Source organism: Equus asinus, chromosome 2 (genome assembly GCF_041296235.1).
Source record: "Equus asinus isolate D_3611 breed Donkey chromosome 2, EquAss-T2T_v2, whole genome shotgun sequence".
NCBI lineage: Eukaryota > Metazoa > Chordata > Mammalia > Perissodactyla > Equidae > Equus > Equus asinus.
Window position 1 is genome coordinate 111,534,663 of NC_091791.1, and position 23,120 is coordinate 111,557,782.

The 23,120-nt window shown below is 51.1% G+C and overlaps 1 long non-coding RNA gene across 1 annotated transcript; it reads right to left on the bottom strand.

Annotated features, from left to right (window-relative positions):
• Positions 1 to 2,807: 2,807 nt before the first annotated feature.
• On the bottom strand, positions 2,808 to 12,407 carry LOC139041780 (uncharacterized). The gene is made up of 5 exons (XR_011497666.1): positions 12,160 to 12,407; positions 11,718 to 11,784; positions 8,340 to 8,646; positions 7,872 to 8,170; positions 2,808 to 6,014 (listed from the first exon to the last, which is right to left on the bottom strand). It is a non-coding gene; the product is annotated as an uncharacterized lncRNA (long non-coding RNA).
• Between the last annotated feature and the right edge of the window lie 10,713 nt (positions 12,408 to 23,120).

Here is a 23,120-nt window from a genome sequence, read left to right on the forward strand (position 1 = left end):
TATAAATCTTCATGACATTGGACTACGCAATAGTTTCTTAGATATGACACCAAAAGCACAAGTAACCAAAGAAAAAGTAGATAAATTATACTTCATCGAAATTAACGACTTTTGTGCCTCAAAGGACACTATTAAGAAAGTGAAAAGACAACCCACCCACAGAATGGGAAAAATCATTTCAAATCATATATGTGATAAGAGTCCAGTATCCAGAATATAAAAAGAACTCTTAGAATTCAGCAAAGAAAAAACTCCAAATAAAAATCGGAGGATTTGAATAAGCATTTCTTCAAAGAAGATACATAAATGTCCAATAAACACATAAAAAGATGCTCAACATCATTAGTCCTTAGGGAAATGCAAATCAAAATCACAGTGAGATACCACTTCATACCCACTAGGATGGCTATAAACAAAAAGGTGGACAATAACAAGTTTTAGTAAGGCCATGGAGAAATTGAAACCCAATTGCTGGTGAGGATGTATGAACTATACAATGCTGGCTCAGCTGTTTTGGAAAACAGATTGGCAGTTCCTCAAAAGGTTAAACCTAGAGTTACCACGTGACCCAGCAATTCCAGTCCCAGGTACCTAAGAGAATTGAAAACATACGTCCACACAAAAACTTGTATGCAAATATTCATATTCATAACCAAAGAGGAGAAACAACTCAAATGCTTATCAGTCAATGAATGGATGAATACAATGTGGTATATCCATATGATAGAATAATACCAACCATAAAAGGAATGAAGTACTCACGCATGCTACAACATGGATGAACTTTGAAAACATGACAGAAGCAAGACACAAAAGACCTCGTATTATATGATTCCATTTATATACAATGTCCAAATCAGCAAATCCATAGACACAGAAAGTAGATGAAGGGTTTCCACGGTCTAGGGGGAGGAGAAAGTGAGTAGTGACTGCTAATGGATGTGGGGTTTCTTTTTGGGGTAATGGAAATGGTCTGGAGTTAGTGGGAATGATTGCACAAGCTTGTGAATATACTAAAACCCACTGTATTGTACACTTTAAACGGATGAATTTTATGGCATGTGAATTATATCTCAATTTTAAAATCAAAGCCAGTGATGCAACTTCCTTTACATATCTGTCAATAAACTATTTTTGGATAGACTAACAATCCTTCCAGAAGCCATGAATGGCACTGCTGTCACTGTGGCTATGAAACGGATGGAAACTCAGTTAACAGCTCATCTGGTTTCAGAATCTGTTCTCGATGGTTAACACCAGCATCAGGCCAATAGTACAGTAATTTAAAAATCTCAGCTGGGGAGCGTTCCCACTCTCTTAATCCATTGATCAAACAGTCACCATTCCACTGAGGGCCCCCAAGGACCAAGGTCCACTGCAAGTAAAACACCATGAAATTAATGTGTTTGAAAATATAATCAAGTGGAAAATTCTGTAGAATACTAGGAAATACTCTTCTGTAAAGTACTTGGAAATGATATTTGCTTTTTTCCTAGTTTGCAATACTGCGTTTTGGTACCATTCTTTACCTAAAACAAAAATGTTCAGGGAGGTATTCTTTACTAAAGGTCCTATGTTTTCAGCATAATTATTAATTAGTTGTGTATCAGGCATTCCAAAAGTACCTCCTTAATCCAAGGCTGCTCACGATTCTCTGAAATTGATATGTCACTGCTAGATTTACTGACCAAACAATTACATCCTCTGTGGGGGTCTACAGTCTAATTCACTGGACCAAAACCATGTCTAGATTTTAAGTTAAAAGGTAGGGAATTTAAAATTGTATATAAGAAGCAGTGGTTACATCTTGTTCTCTTCAGGTATGTGTTCTTTGTTTTTAGTCGATTGGGCTGGTAAAGAATTCTATGAGAAAAAACATAAAATCCAGCTGTAACATTATTCGTGTGATCTTGCTATTTGAAATAATCCAGGTAAATTGTGTTTCGAGCTCTTTCTGAGTCTGGTACATCGATTATATGATCTGATCTTGCATCAAAGCCCTCAGCAGACTACCCTCCCAGGGAAAACCCACTCTTTTTTAGCTACTATAGGAATATGCCTTAACCCCAGTCTTCCTGCAAGGATTCTCTAGCATATAATATTTTTTATAGTTTATAATTCTTGTTAAAGTAGCCTTATTCTGATTACAAAAGCAACACTGCAGGCTAGAGAAAAGTATAAAGAAAAAGCTTACCATCCCAGCAAACCCCCCATCTTTTGATAAGTATTTGTCTATCTTTCCACTCTTTTCTACGTGTCCTACACGCATACATGTGGATTTACTTAAATGGCGTCTTAGTATACATACGATTTTATAACCTGCTTTCTTTACCTCATATATCGTGAAAATCCATATCAATAAATACAAATATACATAATCACTGGCTGCACAGTGCTACATTTCTACCAATATTATTTAACATGTTATATATATACTTAATATATTTTTAAACAAAAAGTTTTTTTCTATTGTATTTGAAAATAGTAATTTCTTTCCATGTCTTCCTCCGTGTGGTACCAGTTTATTTGGGAAGGCAGATGGGAGATTAACTCTTTCATAAGCAAGTATTAGATTGCCACTACTTTTACAAACACACTTGATTGGTCTAGCTCTTTTCAACCAGAGCAATCTTGGAAAACTTTATCCTCTTCTTTAATGTCAAATTCGCTGTGACCAGAGCCCTCAAATAGGGTGCTGTCTAGTACGCCATGACCACTTACAATTTTCAGTAAAGAGGTTTTCCCAAAACGTTTCCACTTGGCGTATTTTTTTTTTAAACAACAAGAAGAAAAATGACCTGGGATTTGATCAATTAATCTTTTGTTTAATGTTAAATTTACAGCATTGATTTACATCAGATTTGTGGCCAAAATATTTATAGTTAGCATAATCGTCTGGGGTCACAGCAAAAATAAGAGATGGAATCTAGCTTTAAAAGGAGCAGCTCACAGAAAGAGCTGCATTACTGCCAGTGAGAAAACGAGAAAACGGCATCGAGAAGATGAGGGGAACAGCAGGAGGGCGTGAGTCAGCCGCAGAGGAGCAAACCGCACCCTTGGGGGAGTCTTCATGGCTCCCATCCAAGTTGCTGAGGAGCTCTGCAGACTTAGGAAGTGTGAAGAGTAAAGAGATCAGAGTAAGGAGAAAAGACAAGGGGGAAAATGCTGAAAAGTACCACTGCTTCAGGAAGACGGCATTGCTTAAAACAGAAACGAGCCTGATTTGACCAGTACCTGTGTTTTCTTTCCATCCTCTTTCCTTTAATGATATGTATCCTGTTTAGTAAAATAGAATCCAAATTTAAGGAAAGAAATTGAATTTCGTACCATTGGTCCCCTCCTCTGCCTCTAGCCAACCACAGTCCTGGACTCACAGTGCCCTGACTTTGCTGGAGTCAGGCGCTTACCTCTCAGCAGCCGAGACTGCCTACGGGCTGGGGGCGCGTGGCCTTGTCTTGATGGCCATGGTGGTTGTGGTTCTTCTGAAGAACCCAGACTGAAGGTGAGCACATCTCTGTCTACCCTGTAGGAGGCTAAGCTACGTGACTATTTGAAGATCAAGAGAAGCCTGAGGTTTTGCAGGCCTTTAGACAAGCCCTAACTGAATGAGATAATATACAGTCTCAGAAGAAATGGCTCACGATCCTTTACAGAAGGTCCCTGGATTTGCAGTGCTTGGCAGAGGAAGAGACATGGGGAAATACCGAAACTCACTCTAAAGGTAAACATGGAAATGTGAGATTAAAGAGCATCTGATACCACAAATATCAAAAAGAAAGCAAGAAATAACTTGATTTTTGCCTGTGCCTGTGGCCACCTCAAGGATTTGTCTTCACACGCCACCTTCCTTTGGGACAGTCCTGCCCAGCCCCTTATCTTTGCGTGGATCTCACTGATGCATCGGAATTGGCAAACTCATCTCAGAGGATGTAGAAAATTCCTCAAATAGCGTTCAGCATGCCCTGCCCCACCTTACCCTCAGGTTTCTCACAGGCACCTTCTCAGCCCCTTTGCCAAACTTCTAGATAATTTGTGCAAATGGGGATAATTTCTACTTCAGATCAGTTACTCTATTTCTATTAGATGATTCCCATGATTTGAATACAAGTATTTTAGTGATCTTAACCAGGCACTATAGTGTCTATAATTTGCAAACTGCATTTTCCACATTACCAATATTAAAGTCACTTTATTCTACTTGTATACAAAGAATCTTCTAGAAAAATCTGAGCATTTCATTTGGACCACTTTTGCATCATGTTTTTCACTAGGGTCTTAAAGATCTAATCTAGCTAGAGCCTTCATTTGAAAACATGCCATCTGGTAATTTGCCACCATAAGTTGCTGAGACACTGCACACTTCATAGTTTTAGCTAAATGGCTGCTTTCTTTTTTAACCTGCAGCTTCCTCAGAACACAACTTTTTAATGTTATTTTTACTATTCGAAGTAACATGCAAAGCATTCACCTGTAAGTGATATCCTGTTACTCTCAATAAAAGAAAAAAAAATCCAAATGAAACTGAAATCTAGGAAAGGAGCCCACCCAGACCAGCAAAATCAGAGGGAATTGAAAAAACATTCAATGCTCGCCAGGTTTGTAAAGTGTTTTTAAAAATTCTCCTCCTAACCCCACCCCACCTTGTACTTAGGAAGAAGAAATGCAGGGTATAAATAATGAAGGAATAGAATAAATAGATATGACAGTGATAACGTGTATAAAAACAACCATTCTTTAAGATTTGCCAAGTCAATTCGTTAGCTATGTTTTGCTCTCTATGGAGGTTTAAGAATATTGAGACGTGTATCTGTTACACAAAATCATTCCTTCAGTTCTAAAAATACTCTCCTGCTACTAACTCAATTAAAAAAAAGTGCAGCAGGAAAGCTTAATTAAGCTTTCTAGGTTGTTAAAACTCTGCTTCCAGAAAAAAATGTACTATTCTTAGAGTCCCACAGTCCAGTTGCAAGAAACAAGTAATGTATTATCAGTCGAGAAATGTTGGTTCCTTTCTTGTGCTCAGCACTAAGCCCATTGCATGAGGTTTAACTGAGCAAACCCGAGGCTGCTGGGCAGCTAGGGAGAACTTCCTTCTCCCAGTACCGTCAGCCTCAGGAGAGGGGAATTGACGAGAGGCCAAATTCCTTCAGGAAATTTGGGACTAGTTGAAACCATCCTACCCCACCTTGCTTTGATGATGGCAACTGATGATAAGTTTTAATTTTTCAGCACCTGGCCTTAACAGCACAGCTTCACAGCTCCAAAACAACAACAAAGAAAGAACTAAACACCATTTACAGATTGGCACCGTGCCCCAGAGCCCACAGAGGGAGCAGAGAGTAGCAGGGTGAGGAGAGAAAGCAGACTTCCCTTCTTCAGACATCGGAAAAGGGAAAATCTAACTGCTGAAAAGGCACACAAGATGGCAGAGAAGCCTGTCTTTGGGGCTCTGAGGAAAGAGACCCACAGGCAGGGCTGTGCTGGCTTTGTGTTGGTTCCAAGGCTGTGCCCCAGGAGATGGAGCCTGGGGACAGCGCAGGGTCCTGCAGGCACAGGGCTTGACTAAGGTACCAGTAACGCTGGGTTTCAGGCCGGCTCCTCTGCCAGGCCCCGTGCAGATCAGGCACAACTTGGTGTGCAGATCTGCACAGAACAAAGTCTGCAACGACGAACAGCCCCAACGTCAGAAGAAACCAAGGCTTTCCAGTGGTCTAAACAACGAGTCAGAGCCTCATAACACCACAGCGAAGAACTACCGTCTCTCCTCAGAGGTCCGGAGAGATTGGAAGCAGAGATATTTGGGCCCACCTCTGTCATAAGAGGAAAACGGTGGCAACGGAAAATTAGGAGATAGAGCCAAGGTTTCCCAGTCTGATCGTGAAAGAGTTGCAGCTAAAACTCCATCCTTCCATTCACTCCCAGGACGCACTTCAAAGCGGCAGATCTGTGCTGGGCTCTGGGGACTAAAGGGTGAGCAGCACAGAGCTGGCGCCTGCCTTCAGGGCGCTGATGTTCTAGGGAAAGAAAACAAACAGTAAACAAAAATATACCCAAATGGAGAGTTACAAAGAATGGCAAGCGCTAGGAAGGAAAAAGGAAGGTGCCAGGAAAGGGGCTAAATGGGGCAGACGTGGCGGGGAGTCTGAAAGATGAGATGAAGCCAGCCGTGGGCAGAGCTCAGGGCAGAGGGCTAGCAGGCGCATGGCTCGGAGGCAGGGATGCGCCTGCGCGCTCGGGCCTGGGGAAGCCCAGCGCCCAGGAGGGTGGCGAGCGCTGGGCAGACTGGGCCGATGCGGCGGGGCTGGCAGAGAAGCAGGACGGGAGGGGAGAGTCTGCCGGCAGCGCTGCTGAAGCGATGGAGGTTTTCTCCCCGGGGACAATGAGCAGCTGCGGAGCGTTTGGGGCAGGTCGTCGTTCCGTGCCACCTCTTGGTGTGATGCGGAGGGGAAGAGATTGGAGGCGGCTGAGCGTGGGACGGGGACAGAGGCCGCGGGAGTCGGGGGAGGGGTCAGGGAGAGTGCCGTGGCTGCTAGGCCAGACCGGAGAAGGAGAGAAACGGCCACAGCAGAGCGGAGAGGAGGAGGGAAACCGAGTAGGAAGGACGACGAGGGAGGGTGAGGCGCAGAGAGGTGGCCCGGGCGTCCACTGCATCTTCCAGTTCCTGCTCCATCTCTGTCTTGCTGTCCACGCCCCTTTGGTTTTGGTCTGTCCCTCTGTTCTCTTCATCAACAGAGCGGCCTCCCTACACTGCTGCCACTTCCTCCCTGTCCCCTGCCTCCATCTTGCCTCCACCACCCTCTGACACTGCTCTCAGAGGTGGCTGACGCCCACCTTCCCCACTGCAGCCACCCAACCCGCCCATGTCCTTCCACAGCACCACTTGAACTCTGGCCCCACAGGCTCCTCCAGCCCCCTCTCTTGGACTTTGCTCCTCCTTCTCCTTCCATCTCAGAGCTCAACCCAGGCCCCACAATGCTGGACTCTTAAGAGTTTGCTGGAAGCTCCCTCTCTTACATCAACCCCTGCCTGGAGCTCCCACCATCTCCTAGAAGGAGAGGCCTTCTCAACTCCACGTCGAAGCCTGACCATGCCCCAGCCTGGCTGCCGCCTCAGTCTCAGGGCAGTTCTACAGCTCGTGAAAACAAGGTTGTGGAGATGGCAACGCAACTCTATAAATACATTAATAACCACTGAATTCTACCCTGAAAACGGGCAAGTCTTATAGTATATACATTTTACTTCAATGAAGCTTTAAGAAACAAAGAAAGAAAGAAGCCCCCAGCAGTCCTCTGTGGCCCCAGCCCTGACCTCCACTTCCAGGCCCTGGTCACCAGGGGCCCACGGCCGGCCTCCCATGTAAGTCACACTTGATTGCTCCCTCTGACTAACTTCCCAAGTCTAGAAAGTTGCCAGAGTCAGCCAACTCTCATCCACCAGGATTTCTCAAATCCCGGCTGCCCCCAACGCCACCTCACCTGAGCCCCCGCCATCGCTCCGCAGAATCCTTTAGGGCTCTCCCATCAGTGGTTCGCAGCTTGGGCACTACCCCCTAGGGAGTGCTCGGACCTTTGGGAGGGTGCTTGGGGCTGTCATATGGGTCTAAGGCACTTGGCGTTAGTGGGTGGGGAAGGGATGCCAGACAGCTTTGTTCAACAATCGTCCCCTGTCCTACAGGGCTTCAGAACGTCCCACCCACTTTCCCTCACACACAGGTAAGTCCGGCCTGCTGTTACTTATCCTAGGTCCCTCTTGTATTGACTTGTTCTTCTCCTTTTTGTTTTCCTGAACTTCTTTTACACAATGCCTTCTCATCCTCTTAATTTCTAAAATTCAAAATTACTCATTCTATCTAGATGTCAGCAGCTGATTACCTCACTGTGTCTTTACGGTGAAGGAGCAGGTAATCTACAAACACAGGCTCACTCTGTGTTGCTTGGACCTGGAGCCAGCTGGGACCTGGAGCTCCTCTTCCAACGCAAGAGGCACCCCAGGCTCGCCTCCCTGGGGACAGGCGGTTTCTCTGCAGCTTTCCCGGGCCTGGATCTCCAGTTGCCAGGCAGCTGGTGTTCCCAGTCTACTCCTGCAAACAGCTGGCACCACACACCAGACTTCCTGGCACCAAGCGACCTGGGTATTCCCCCTGTGACAGGGCTGTCTTCTCACATGGGCCCTATAAAAAGGGAGAATAAGAGAAGCAGGGAGCCTCCCTTGGGACATCTGCCTGCCAGGCCCCACCCTGCCCCACTCTGGGGTGTGGGAGGACGGGATTGTGCCTCCGGGTCTCGTGCTGACTCTGGCTTTGTAAGGGCCCACGTCCCCTGGTAAGGCCCGCTCCTTACCTGAGCCAGTGACAGTGAGGGTGTGGAGTCCAGCCTGAGCCGTGGGACACACACGGCCACTCTTTGCTTACTCTCTGCTCTCTGGGTCAGATGCCTTTGGACCTCTTCACTCCGCATCCTCAGGCTAGGGTCCCTGCTCATCACCGCTGGTCGGCAGCAAGCTCGCCCTTCTGACTTTCATGACGTTTTGTTCGTAGTTCTCTCAATGCTAGAGATGACTTCCTTCTCTACCCCCGAGGGTCCCATCCCCACTGCAGTACTTCTCACGCAGTCTGTGATGAGGGACCCCGTGAGCAAGGTCCAGACCCTGCAGAAACACTTACTGAGTATCTGTGATATTTAAGGTACTAGTCTAGGCCCCGCAGAGATACGCACAGAGGGAACACGGCCCATGCCTTTGCGAAGTTCATAATATATTCATTTATAGCTCTTGGAGGGAAAAGACATTAGTAGAAAAGGGAAATGGAGAGACGAAAGAGACCTCATTTATAATCAAATAGGGATAGACATCACCCTGTTCAGATCCACTATTTGTTCCAGGTAGGGGCGTTGTGACGTGGTGACAGGAACCCAGGAGACCGGGTGATGGCCATGGTGATCCTCCCCAGGGACGTTCCCCCTCAAGCTCGGCAAAGACAATGTCCCATCCCTCAGGCCTGGCAAAGTCCCATTTGAACATCCTCTCACTACTTCCCTCCGCTGCCGGACTGGAGAAGGTGCTTTGCTCAGGGAGGAAGTGAGTCCCCCATGAGAGTCTCTGGGGTCCCCACTTCCTACTTTCTAAGACAGGCGGCTGCTTCTGGCCCAAGTGCCACTGCCCCAGGGACCCTTACGGTCCCACCGTAATGGGGAGAAGAAAAAGGCTCTTCCAGGAAGCAGCCTTGGGGAAGGGAAACCACACGAGGAGACCACACTCGTGCGTGACTTCAAAGATCAGACAACTATCCTCTAAAGTGAATGAATGAATGAAAGGAATGAATGAGAAAGTAAGTCAAGTGAAGTGAAGTGATGCCTGCCATGGCAGTGCCTGGGCCTGAGCTGCTGGCTCTCCACCCTCCCACTATTCCACAGCATCGCTTCCTTACAGAGCAAGAGGATGGACAAGGCCCAGGAGAAGGGAGGAGACTCCACAGGAGCCTGATTCTCTCTTCTCTGGCAAACATTGCTATTTCCATCCAAGGCACTCTGGGCACCTGGGCAGGCTGTGGCTGGAGGAATTGGTCATAACATGGTCAGGGGAGAAAGGGCACCTGTGTTCACTACTGGGAAGTGAGAAAGTGTAGATGTGATATTGTCAGATGAGGGACATGCACCTCCTGGGCTAAATGACTCTTGCAGGTGTGAAATGGTGGCACCGACCTGTCTTCTTGCTCATAAAAATAATTCTTGCGCCTGAAAATGTTTTGATCAAAAAACATTTTCTTTGTTCTGAGGCATTCAATTGGCCTTACAGGGCCAGAGACTTGTGACAAGAATTTTCATCTTTGCTCTGAAATCAATGGCACCTTCCAGGTGCACCGCACAGCCAGTCAGCTCTCCCCAGGCTCCCCGCCGACTGCCACTCTGTGGCTTGGATATGCCAGGGTTAGCATCTTAAAAATAAAGACTCCTTCCAACTGAAGGATAGAACAGACTTGGTGATATTTCTGCAGACAGGAAAGAGGAAAACAGCAGATGCTGTAAAAAAATGAGTCCTGATTCTTACCCAAACCAAAGCTGGACAGCTGGAGGGTTCCATGAGCTCAGGTTGCCCCTCTCAACCCCTCAGCCTCCACCTGTAGCCTCAAATTGAGTGCATCCCCCTCTTGCACCCAGCACAGTGTCGCATGTTGCTCTGAGCAAGTTTTGAGTCTTTCTAGGTGGACAGCTGGGACCAGATGGACAAAGAAACGCACACAGTTGGAGGCACCAGGATTGGATGGACACAGACCCAGGCAAGCTCTGCCCTTCCTTCCCAGGCAGGCATGTCTTCTGGGGCCTTGCCTGTCCTGCCCCGTGTCACACACCTCTCAGCCTCGGGCTAGCCAATCAGCAGGACTATGTGAAGTCCATCCCCTGTGGATAGCCTGCCCGAGGTGGCCACCACCTGGTTGGGACCTCGGGCAGCATGAGGTCTGATGGTGAGCAGCTTGAGAGCAAGGTGCTTCCAGCCACAGGCTAGCAAGGGCTCAAAGAGACCCTTTGATATCTGTCCCCCCAAGACCCACCCTGGGCCTGAAAGATTTCATCTGCCTTGGAAACCTATATTTATCAAGTAACAGCTATTGGTTGCATTTTCTGGATAGTCTTCCAACAGAGCCTCAGTCAGGTTGAGCGGCCTCTGGGTGGATGTAAATCCCTCTTAAAGTGGATGCACCGGCCTGCGGCATGGGCACATGTTCGCCTTCTCGTGGTCCTCCCCAGGCCCTACCTCCTTCGCTGAGCTCTTGGGCCCTGGACCCAGCTTCAGAAGGGCTCCTCCAGGCTTCAAGGACCTGGTCCTAGAGCCCGAGAACCAAGGAAGCTGCAGACTGGGCAGGGCCATCTGGAGGTGGCACTCCCTGAGTCCCATCCACCAGCACCCCCACATTCTGCGGTCCTCAGAGTCTAGAGGCCTGTCTGCTCTGGCCAGAGGGGACACAACTCTGCACTCGGACGGCGTGTGCTCACACCCCTCCTGGCTGCCACCTTGGCCTCTCCAAGCCTCCTCTCCTTGTCTTATAAAGATGGCAACAAAGACCTGCTCCAAGGGCTTTTTTTAGGAATAATGAAATGATGCGGTGTCTCATAGGGGCTAAAAGGAAACCCCCTCCCCCTCCACACCCCCAACTCTACTCCCCGCCTGCCCACTCACTTCCTTTCTTGGGCTCAGCTCAGTATGTATCTTCATGTCCTTGGAGCTGAATTAGTTTGGGATGAGGCGGCATAGGAAACGCTTTCTCCTGTCCCCAAGGGGATTACACTCCTGAGGCCCGATTCCAGCCTCCACCCAGCTCACACTCGCGCCAAGCCCTCAGCCGCCTTTCCTCTCCCCATGGCTCCAGGCCCGGTTTGGAGACGCTCAGCTCTGACGCACTTCTATCTGCTGACACAAGTTACTTGGACGCCTTTGAACCCAAAACAAGGTCAGACATGAAACCACATCTCCCTGTGCAGCCAGGCCTCCACTCCCACCAACCCCGGGAAAGACTTAGAGAGAACAAAATTATTAGTGGCAGAGTTAATATTGTGCCCAGCCGAGACTCCAGCCCCTTCAACAGAGGCAGCCTCTCTCATAAGCATGGTCTGGAGTTTCTCTGCTTGTTATATGTTTACATACAGAAAGTCCCACGTACGATAGGATATGGCCTCGTAGGCGCTGCACAGATAATATCACTCTTCATCTGTTTTTTCACTCACTTTCATTTCTGAGCTGGAGCCCGTCAATCCATTTTGCACGTGGTTCTCCTGAGCTCCCGGCCGCCGCCTGCAGAAAGGACCAGCATTTCCTGACTCTGAGGCTGTGCGTCTGGCCTAGGAGACTTCTCCTTTCACGCCACAACACGATTACTTTGGTGACAGTGTCACTTCAAGAAATAAAAAGCCAGGTGCGTTGGCCCAATTTTCAGTTGCGAGTGGATTCTGTGTGCAGCTTTAGGGCCACAGAAAGGCTGCGGGTGCCAGCTGACACCTCAATGACACTGTTTCCCCATCTGGGTCCTGGGGACAGCCCTGGCACCCTGAATGGCACTCCACCCCTAATCCTGGCAAGGAGCAGAGGGAGCTTGGGAGCCCAGGCCGGGCTGGAGACTGACGCTCCACCTATTTCTCCCACCTCCCCTGCCTTGTTGTTAAAACGCACCTTGACTTTGTGCTTGTCAAAAGCATCACCGAGAGAGAGGGCACCGTCTCACGGGCAATGGGAGTGCCACACCATCAGGCTCTGGTAACGGGGGCCCCACTTAACACGGACTCCTTCTAGAAGGGCTCGATGGAAAATCCTTCTCCAAGCCCTCCAAGCTGGGGATTATTGTCAGGGGGCCTCGGGGCCTGCCCCTGCTGCCAAAGCCACTCTGTCTCTCTGACTCTCTCTCTCTGGCTTTGGCCTCCAGGCCAGCCAGGACACGTCATACGGGAAGACACATCAGGACACAAGCCAGCCTAGTTGCCCAGCCTCCCAGGCAAAGAACCAAACTGAGCTGGAGAGTCTGATTTTCTGGGCCTTGCCTCCTTTTTGACAAATTTCTTCTCCTTTTAGACCTGGGGTCCACTTCCTCCTTATCCCCCAGTCTCTGACCCCCCAACTCCCTTCCCCAGACCTGCCCCAAGCATTCCTGCCCCAGTGCTCAGCCCAACTGGCCCAAGTGTAGCCCATTGTCTTGAGCACTGTGATTGGTTGTGGGATCCAAGCCAAAGCCAATTAGCATGCAGCATTACCCTGGGCCCCAGAGCTGGTCCTCAAATGGCTGTGCCCCAGCTGGAGACAGTGAGATGGGAAAACAGTTCCTTCCTCTTAACACCCAGCAGGGAAAGAAACACTTTCCCTTTCTCTGGACATCTAGCCATGTGGGTGTAAAGTATGGGACCGCTGCCACCATTTTGTCACCATGAAGGAAGCTGGACTGAGGAAGAACCTGATACAGTTGAGGTGGGGAAACAGAGAGCATCAGTGAGAGATGGGACCAGAGCCCCTGGATTAAGCCAGTCCTGAAGCCCACCCTAACACTGGCATCTACTTATGTGAGAACAGATTTCTCTGTGGGTTGGTATCTTCATGATGGTGGTTTCCTTTGAGCGTAAGTGAGCAAGGGCTGGGGGCGCCTCCTCAGGGCAACACCCCTCCTCCACGCACACGGACAAACTCACTTTCTGGCAAACACCTTCTCTGAGACTAGTCTAGGTGACTTGAGGATCCTGTTGCACTGACGCCGCAGAATGATTTCCCTAAATTAACAGGTGTGTCAAAGTTACCTTCTACCTTGGCTCTGCCCATTCTGGATCCTGTTCCAAGTGCCCCTCTCTGGCCCCTGTGAAGACCCTCAGCAGAAGGACTGAAGGCAATGGGCTCCAAGACCAGAGGAGAGGAGCTAAAAGCACTTGGACACCTCCAAGGCCAGGACTCCAGGCCCTATGAGAGCAGCTCTCTGAATTTAGGGGGGAACCCGGATTCACCCCGTGGCAGCCCCACTGCAGGCTGTACCTCTCTTTAGAGAGGCTGGAGAGCAGAGAGGTCAAGAGGATCAGGCTACCTGGGTTCAAATCCTTGCTCTGCCGCTTGTTAGCTGTTCGACCTTGGGCAAATTACTGAATCTCTCTGTGCCTCAGTTTCCTCACCCATACAATGGGGATAATTCCGGCCTCATAGGGTTGTTGTGAGGATCAAATGCGTTAATTATTTGTAAGAAACTTAGAGCAATGCTAGATACACGGTAAGCAGGCCATCACATTTAGCTGTTACTAGGTGCAGACATGGAGAATGAGTGGTGCTGCTTTCCTGGCTTTTTTTCGTGTGTGACATTAATTTTCTTCTCTCCCTGGGGATAAGTGTCTGAGGGGCCTGGGCGGTGGACATCTTACCCCTCCCGGCTGTACCCGGAGACATGAGGCTTCCAGAACTCCTAGACTTGTCAAGATTCTTATGCTCACGCAGTGCAGACGTGACAGGCAGGCAGGCTGGGGGCTGGTATCTCATCACACCCAGGGCAGACCAATGACAGAGAGTTCGGGACTCCTGCTCCTCCTGAGGCAGAAGCCCAAGGATGACTGAGGTCACATTCCTTCCAGCTCGGGTTGATGAATCCTGGAGCTCGAGGTAAACTGACCAATAGAAACTAAACACGTCTTCCTCCTGCCCTGAGTTCATGCGCAGCACATGTGTTCGGACCGCTCCATCAGCAACCATGGAGGAGCTGAACGCCAAGGACCATGTTTGTTCCATGTTCTGAATCCCCTTGGGAGATACCTTGTGCGGAGTCTCATTAGTCCGAGTGCCGAGAAGAGAAACCACGAAGAGGCCCAGCGGGACAGCCGGCTCACCCTGACAAAGGTCACAAGGAGTCGCCGCTGGAGGGGACTGGGCCGTTTGCTGCAGTCTGATGTGTTCCCACACACCGCACCGCCTCACGCCCACCGAGGATCCGTCTCGGGGAAGCTCCAGGGAAGGCCCCCGTCCCTCTCCTCCTTGTTCCACTGTGCCCCTCTCCCATCCCCAGCCCCGGGGTCCCAGCCAGCCTGAGTGGCTGTGATTGTGGATGGGCTCCCACACCACACCAGCTCAGAGCCAACACCAGGGCCTCAGCTCGCCCCCATGCTGCTCCCAGGAGGTCCCCTCTGTTCAGGTTCAGGGCTGAGTGTCCTTTGGCATTTTGCTTGCTCTGACTCCGGGGGCCTCATGGCAATGCTGTCAAGGACACTCTGGTCCAGCCTACGAAAATCCTCAGGGGCATGACTGTTGGCTCCAGTGTCAGAACTGGCCTTATGGTTGTGACTCTTGGGCCTCTTCGTCGGCCTTCTCTCTTTTGTCAGCATTGCACGGGGCAGGAGGCTATCAGCTCTCACCCCCCGGTAGCCAGGCCTGTCCTTCATCAGTCCCTTGTAGGGCCCTCCCTCTTTTTTTCTTTTTTTTTGGTAAGGAAGATTGACCCTGAGCTAACATCTGTGCCATTTTTCCTCTATTTTGTATGTGGGACACCACCACAGCATGGCTTGATGAGCAGTGTGTAGCTCTGTGCCCAGGATCCAAATCAGCCAACTCCAAGCTGCTGAAGCAGAGCATACGAACTTAACCACTACGCCCCCAGGCCAGCCCTGGGGCCCTCCCTCTTTGACCCCAGGGCAGTCTTGCTTTGGCCAACAGGCTGTTAGCAAGTGTGATGCAAGTAGAGGCTTGAAAAGTACTGGCAAAATGGGACTTGCTCCTCCCACTTCTCTGCCACAGCCATGAGAATGTGCCGCGACTGGCCTGCTCGTTGACAAGATACGTGGAACAGAACTAGTGTCCCCCATTGCCCCAGCTGAGGCCACCCTAGACCAGCCAACAGCCAGTGGATCTCCATACACGTGAGTGAGCTCAGCCAGCACCAGGACATCTGCTCCAGTGAGCCCAGCCTAGGTCACCGGCCTGCAGACTTGTGAGATAAATCAATGCTTATTGCTTTAAGACACTGAGTTTGGGGATGATCCATCACACAGCATTATTGTGGCAATGGTAAAGGATACAGCAGGCAAGGTGGGGCTCCTGTCTGTTCCATAAGCTGTGAAGCCTTGTCAGAGAGGAGCTGGAGGTAGCCAGTGTGGAGGGCCAGGAAGGAGGTGGTCCATAAAATAAGGGTTTCCAGGCCCCACCTGGGGCTGATCCTCACAAGCATTCATTCCTGAAGTGCACAGGACGTGGCAAAGGCACGAGCATCAGCAGCTTTACTGAGCACCTGCAGTGGGCCACGCTCGGTCTAGGGAGCACGAACCCCCAGGGATGGGTCAGATGCTGCCCTGCTGCTGGACCTTGTCTCCCCAAGGTTCCGGGCTGGCTGTGGGCATCAGCCGGACAGTGTGCACTCCCATCATTTCCTTCTCTGCCCCCACAAATGGTGACCGAATTCCCTTGCTGCCTTCCCCCTCCAGGGCTGAGCCACAAGGCTTTCCACCCAGGGAAGGAGACACTTAGAGCCTCAAGGTCTGTGCCTCAGAGCTGCCAGCTCTCTGGGCTGAAGAGAGCTGCCTCGCCCAAGGGCACACACCTTTCCAAGGGCAGCCCGTGTCCAGCAGGGATCAGCTTGGGATAAAAACCTCGATGCCTTCACCCCAACTTGGGACCCCCAGCTCTTGAGCTCCCTGAGCCCGTGGTTGAGACTGTATCACGCCCGCCTTCTCCCTCTGCCCGATTCTGCTCAGTCCCTTTCCTGCCTCCACCAGCCTGACCCCTAGAGGACATGCTGACACACTTGCTGCAGGCCAGGCTGCACCTGAGGGCGGCTTCCTGGGAACCCAATTGTGGGAGGCTTTTGGGGGAGGGAGGGACTCGGGGTCTGTCTTCAGGGCCCTCTCAGTCCCCGCAGAGTTGGGAAGACGCTCAGCAGATCTCACATGCTTCCCTGGGAGGTCTCAGGACAGCTCCTGTAGAAAATGAGGCAGGGCACAGCCTACGGGGGACAGTGGCACTGACCGAGCCAAAGCGGAGGAGACCCAAGGTCGCCAGGACTCAGCAGAGGTTGCCTGCAGAATCCAGGTTCAGGACAGACCCACCTCATCTCAGCTGTCACCCTCCCAGGGGTGGGACATTTATCTTTGATACCAGCTATAGGAAATTAATAATCTATATAATCCTTGCCCACCTGAAGGGAGTGATGCCAGTTGCCCTAACATCATGACAGGACTGGTGTGAGGGCTGTCCTGTCAGAGAAATAGGTCTGGAATGGAGGGTGCTATAGACTGAATGTCTGTGTCCCCCCAAAATTCATATGTCGAAATCCGAACCCCCAATGTGATGGAGCTGGGAGGTGGGGCCTTCGGAAGGTGACTAGGTGATGAGGGCAGAGCCCTCAGGAATGGGATTAGTGCCCATACAGAACAGACTCTGGAGAGCTCCCCGCTCCCTTCCATGATGTGAGGACACAGGGAGAAGCTGGCCGCCTGTGAGCCAGGAAGCAGGCCCTTACCAGACAGAGAATCTGCTGCCGCCTTGATCTTGGACTTCCAGCCTCCAGAACCATGAGAAATACATTTCTCTTGTTTGTAAGGCACCCAGACCTGGTATTTTGTTATAGCAGCCCAAACAGACTAAGACAGAGGGTAAGAAGGGGATGCTGGGGAAATCCTCTGGGGTCCCTGATGGCTTGCCCATGCGAGGGGGCCATCAGTTCAGATGTTGAGCTTCAAAAACCTACCGTGTAGTAGAGAAGACAAGATTTAGACACACCAACTATAATTCCATCTTTGGATACCTGCTGGTCCAGGTACAAGGCTGGGCACTTGAGGGATGCCGGCTGGGCCTGATCCAGGAGCTTGCGGCGCGGCTATGACATGTACACGTCACAGCAGTATGAGACATTAGCACGTGGTGTCACCAACTACGCACTTACTCCGTGGAAGAGAAACACAAAGACTACAGGTGTCCGGGTGGAGGCCACATGCTCTCCCGCTGGGGCACACAGGAAAAGCTGCACACTTGGAGCAATGAGGTGAGAAAAGGTCCTTAAAAACACTCCCAGAGTTCTGAGGAGGAGACTGCACAATCACAGGCGTGGTCACATCCTTCTCCAGCACAGGCCACACTCGCCTGTCTCTGCGAGGGCGGGGACCACGGGGACCAGGTCTTCTTCCTCTCATCCTTGCCACATTAGCACCCAGCACAGGCCCTGGAGCTTAGTGGGCTCCTCTACTACACCACACTGCCTTGCAAGGAGGGGTAGCCCAGTCCCGTCTCTCAGGGAAACTGGGGACTTGGGACTCCAGGGTCGAGTTGCTCCCAAAGGTGGAGAAGCTTTCTTCAATCTGTGGGGTTTTCTGCCACCTGTGAGGACATGAAGCTGGGAATTATTTAAAGGAGGTGCTGAGGCCTTGAAATTCTTGGCTGGGATTGGGGGAGTGATAGAAACGTGTCCTGTGCCATGGGGACACTCCCCCTGAGGGAGACGAAGACCCTTCCTACACCTGGGCAGGGCCCTCCAGCCCCTCCACACTGCCCCCCACAGCGCCCCCGGGCCTGCCTGAAGTGGCTGCTCCTATGCTGGCCACCAGCTCAGTGATCCACGGACGCAGGCAAATGGCCAGGTCCATGGTGGGGGCCCGCAGGACCGTGGACAGGACCAGGCTCATTGGAGAAGGCTGCAGGGCACTCTTACATTTAAACCCGCCCCTCAAATTAGGAACATGTTGACTTACATAATACAACTTCATTATGTTTGCACACAGTTGAACCACAGCCCATGGATTCACTGTGTACAGAAATGTTGGGAAAGGATTGGCTGATTCTGAGCCTTTCTGCGAGGGTTCTTTTACCCCTTGTTTGTTGCCTTTGTCCTCTGCTAGCATTCGCCAGCAGGCACGCCTCTGCTTGCAGTCATTGAAGGTTTAGAGATAACTCAACAGGGAGAAATTTAAGTTTGAGGGGAAAAAAATGCTGGTGGATACTGGTTGCTTACTCACCCAGCTTCCACTCCCCCTTCTTCCATCTCAAGAACCCAGATTGTTTTTCTGGTCGCCCCAGTCCTCTCGCTGGCTAGAGGGCCCGGGCTGAGGCTCCAGGGGCAGAGCTCTCCAGACATCATCACGAGGGGATGTCAGCCCAGAGCGGCCTAGTCGTGGGCTACCCTCCTGGGGTGGGGGGGCCACAAAGAGGAAGCACAGGGACCAGAGCAGGGACCACAGATGAAGCGTGTCCTGCAGCTCCTCACCTCTGGACTCCACTCACCAGCCAGAGAATTTCTTCATTGCTTAAACCATTTCGAGCTGGGTTTCCTGTTACTTGGAGCCCAAAGCATCCTAACTACTATAATTCTACCCAACTCCTGGTCTTCTATAAACTGAGAGAAGGTTAGCTGTAGGCATCTTCACAGGAGTGTCCTCTGCTCTGGTTTGATTCTGAATTGATTACTGGTGTTTGAGCCCCCCAGCCCCCTGGCACCCTTAGCAGAGGGCACCATGCTTCCTCTCTCTGGCTTCATTTGGGTGTCCCCAAAAGCAGACCCCACGACAAGACCTGGTTGTGGGTGATTTAATTTCGAGGTGAACCAATGAAGCGCAAGATAGAGGTGGAGAAGGGAGATGGGGGAGGGAGGGAGGCCCCAGACAAGTGCATGATGAGGGGGTTCCACGGCTGGCAAGGGGCTCATCCCATGGGGCCCTTGGAGAGACGTAGGAAATAGGCCTCCAGTGGGCATTTATCCACAAGCCCCCATCCCATGGGATGGGAGGCCTGCGGGGGCGTGAACTCCCCTGGCACCTCTGGGCTGTGCCTGCAGAGAAGGGAGCAACTTCTCAAGGTAGCAGAGAAGAAAAGAGAGGTCGGCCAGTAGGTGTCTCCTGCCTGATGGGAGAGCTGGATGGGCATTGCAGCCTCTGCTCTATGCTCAGTCATAACAACAAATGTACTTCCTGGCATACAGTAGGGGCTGTATAATTGCTGGCTCTGTAAGTGGCAGCTCCTTAAGTGAACTTGCGGAACGCTCTGTGTGACTCCGGGTTCTTCCTTCCCTCCTGCCACCTCCACTCCACTCCCTCTTCCTGCCCCTGCAGGCAGCCAGGGGCTCAAGGTAAGTCTGACTTGACCACACTGAGCTGACCAGACCCCGTCCTGAGGTGGCCCAGCCAGGGCGATGGGGGGCCATGCCCCTCGGCCAGGCCGGGCCATGCTGCTGTCTGCTCGGTGTCAGTAGTCAAGGCATAAGCTGATCTCAGGGTCACTGCCACCCACCTGTGCCCACAGGCCATGTCACTTGGCCCTCTGGCCTGAGCTGCCACCTGCTTCCTGCCACGGGAGGCCCAGCGCCTGACCTTTCCCTCCCAACATCATTTTCCGTTCTGCTGCGCTTTTGGCCAGGCCTGAAATGCTTCTCTGGGGGAGCCGGAGGAATTGTTCCAAAGCTGGTCATTGTTTCGGGATCAGGTTGCCTGAGCCTCAAGAATCCGACAGAAACCAGAACCTCCTCTGAGTCACCAACACCCACAATGGGGCCTTGGATGGACGGCAGGGGCCGGGGTGAAGGGCGGTGGCTCCCTTGCCCCCATCTGTGCCCAGAATGCTTTAGCAGAGCCCTCCCTGCCTGCAGTGGAGCTCAGATTTTGTAGCTCAGGCCAAATGCCAAATTGGCGCAAAGATCTGGCCCCTAGCCTGGGCCTTGCTCTGCCTTAGCCAAGAGGGAAGGTGGCAGCCCGCCTTGGGCAGGGAGAATGCAGCCTGCCCACCATGGAGCCAGGAGGAAGGAGGTTTCAGGACTGGGGTTAATGCTGCAAGGCCCAGGGGAAGCCCTCTCAGATCTTCCTGGCTGGGGTATGGGAATTCCAGGACCCTGGGACCCACTAGGGCTCTGTCTTTGAGTCCATTTCCTGGATCTCCATCCATCATCCAAGACTGGTCCCCTGGGCAGCTTATCACTTGGACCTTCCCTAATCCCTTCTTTAAGATATGCTTTTTTTGGTGGGGAAGATTGGCCCTGAGCTAACATCTGTTGCCAATCTTCCTGGGTTCTTTTCTCCCCAAAGCCCCAGTATGTAGTTGTACATCCTAGTTTTAGGTCCTTCTAATTCTTCTATGTGGGACACCACCTCAGCATGGCTTGATGAGCGATGTATAGATCCGTGCCCAGGATCCGAGCCAATGAACCCTGGGCTGCTGAAGTGGAATGTGCAAGCTTAACCACTATGCCACTGAGCCGGCCCCTCTAAACCCTTCTTGAGATCTGTATCCCATGTGTACTTTGAGGAGGGGAGGAACCATCCACTGGGGGTACTTGGCCCCTCCTATTGCCCCCAACCCCTGGAAGCAGTAGCTCTAGAAGTTAGCTCCTGGGTTAGCAGTCAAGAAATGAACGCTCTGCCACTCATCAAGCCCACGTCCCTTCAGGAACCTGGCAAACAACTGTGGCTCTTGGTGTGGGCTGCCCAGGGTCCCAGCCCCAGCCCCAGCCCAGGCTGCTTGTCTGATGGTTTCATGCCAAGACACACTGACTGCCCCGCCACATCTCAAGCAGCAGGAGGCTGAGCACCACTTTCAGGACCTACCAGTGTCCCATTGGCCTCTTGTCCTCTCCAAAAGTCCTCAGGTGGGGAGCATGGGCCCCTCCTCCTGATGCTCCTGGCTCCCTACTAGGTAGCAGGCACAGAAGGGGTGCTGGCTCCAAGCCAAGGTCCCCAAGAGTAGGGCTGGGGGTGCCTTTCCCACGGTCAAGCCTTTTAGCACCTCAGTAGAATCTGACCTGCCTACCCTCCACTGGCCACAGCCCTGCTTCACGGTCACCTGCATTGATTAAGTACCTATTGTATACCCAGGGCTGTGAAACGGAGCAGATGTAAGAGTTGGGCCTTTCGGTCACAGCACTGGCATCTGAAAAGCATTTGTAGTTTGACATATATTCTTTTGATCCTCATGACGACCTCCAGGTACAAAGATTTTATGAACTCTCCCATTTTCCAGATGGGAAAAGGGATGCTTTTGTGAGGTCACATAAGTGTGGGATTAGAATCCAGCTGTTCTGAAGCCATTGTCTTTTCCATGATGCTGAGTGGCCTCCTTCATTTTTTGAGGAGTTTATTACTGAGTTTTGGAGACAAGGCATCCCAGGTGAGACCACTCTTGAGTCATCACTTGTGAGCCAAAAATCACACAAACGTAATGCAAGCATGGGCCTTCCGGAGGACCTTGTTGAGGGGTCCCTGTTGCAGGGCCTGGAGGGAAAAGCAGATGCAGCTGAGAAGAGAGTGGCCAGTCGACCTGCTCCAAGGGATGATGGAAGCAGGACAGTGCCATGTGGACGGTGCACAGATGTGCCAGAAGGTCGTGTCCTGTGACAGATCAGGCTGGGCTTCAGTTGAGGCTAAGGAGTGTGATCTGATCCAGGAATAGCAACACCACAGTAGATTTTGACCTGGGAAATGGGCCCCTGCATGCATCTAGGCTGGAGTAGCCTAAGGAGATGGCGTAGGGGAAAGGTTGCCAGTTAGAGGGACCTCTGCTGGCCGTATGGAAGGTGACAAGAGCCTGGCAATTGCATTTTAAAACGTGGAGGCAACCAGATAAAACAAGCATGGCGCACCTGACTTGTACTCATCATAACCCATTCTGCACAGCAAGGGTCCCACGGACCTCAAAGGGTTTTCTCCTCCTGGGCCTACAAGGAACGGACTTCACCCTCCTGAGTGGCAGCTCCTCCCTCCTTGTCCTTGGTCAGCAGGTCTGGCAGGACTCCACAAGCCCTGACCCTGCACTGAGCAATGAGGACAGCCCCATTGTAGGCTCTTCTGAGGTCTCTGCTCCCAGACCCCTCTCTGGCTGGAGTGTTGGCTGGTCATCAGTTTTGCTCTGTGAGTTATGAATAAAGTGGAGACCCCCTAGGCCTCAGCTTCACTGTTCTTTGCTCCTCCCCTCCTTCCCTTCTCTTACCAGTTGGGCCCCTTCCTCTGATCAAAATCTGGTCCCTGGAAAGATCAGAGAGCAGTCATATGTTCTCCTTTAGGGCCAGCATCTCAGCTTGGTCATCGTTGTACCTTGGTTGATGAATATAGCACCTGGCAAATAGTAGACCCTCAGTAAGTTGAAAACGAGAATGTTTTTTGACTGTATCCATGGATGCATGGATGGATGGATGCCTGGATGAATGGAAGGTTGGATGGATGAATGGGTGGATAGATGAGAGGATGTGAGGATGCATGGATGGATAAATGTGAATGTGTGAAGGCTCTGTTAGGTGGAAAATCAACTGAAAATGCCCCCTTGGATTGGAGACAAGTGGGGAGAGGGTCCTGTTGGCTGCTTCACCTGTTCCCTTCTGGGTATTATTTTTTGGGCTCTCTGGGCTATGAGTGGCAGGGAAGTAAGTTGACTAAAGCAACCAGACCACTCACAGTCCCAAGGAGTAGCATGTGGTCTGGGGCTGTGTGGCTCTGGGCCAGACTGAGGCAGGGCACGGCAATCTCAGTGGGACCCACGAGTGAATGGATGCTGTGGAGCAAAGCATCAGATGTCACTTTGCAGGGTCCTAAATCCCTTAGGTGGAATGGGAATCAGCACCTCCCTATTCTAGCTGATGACACAAGGCATCTTCCACCTCCTGGGGCCCCATTTTTAACTTCTGATCATCTGCCTGATGAGGAGTGGACTGGATCAAGATG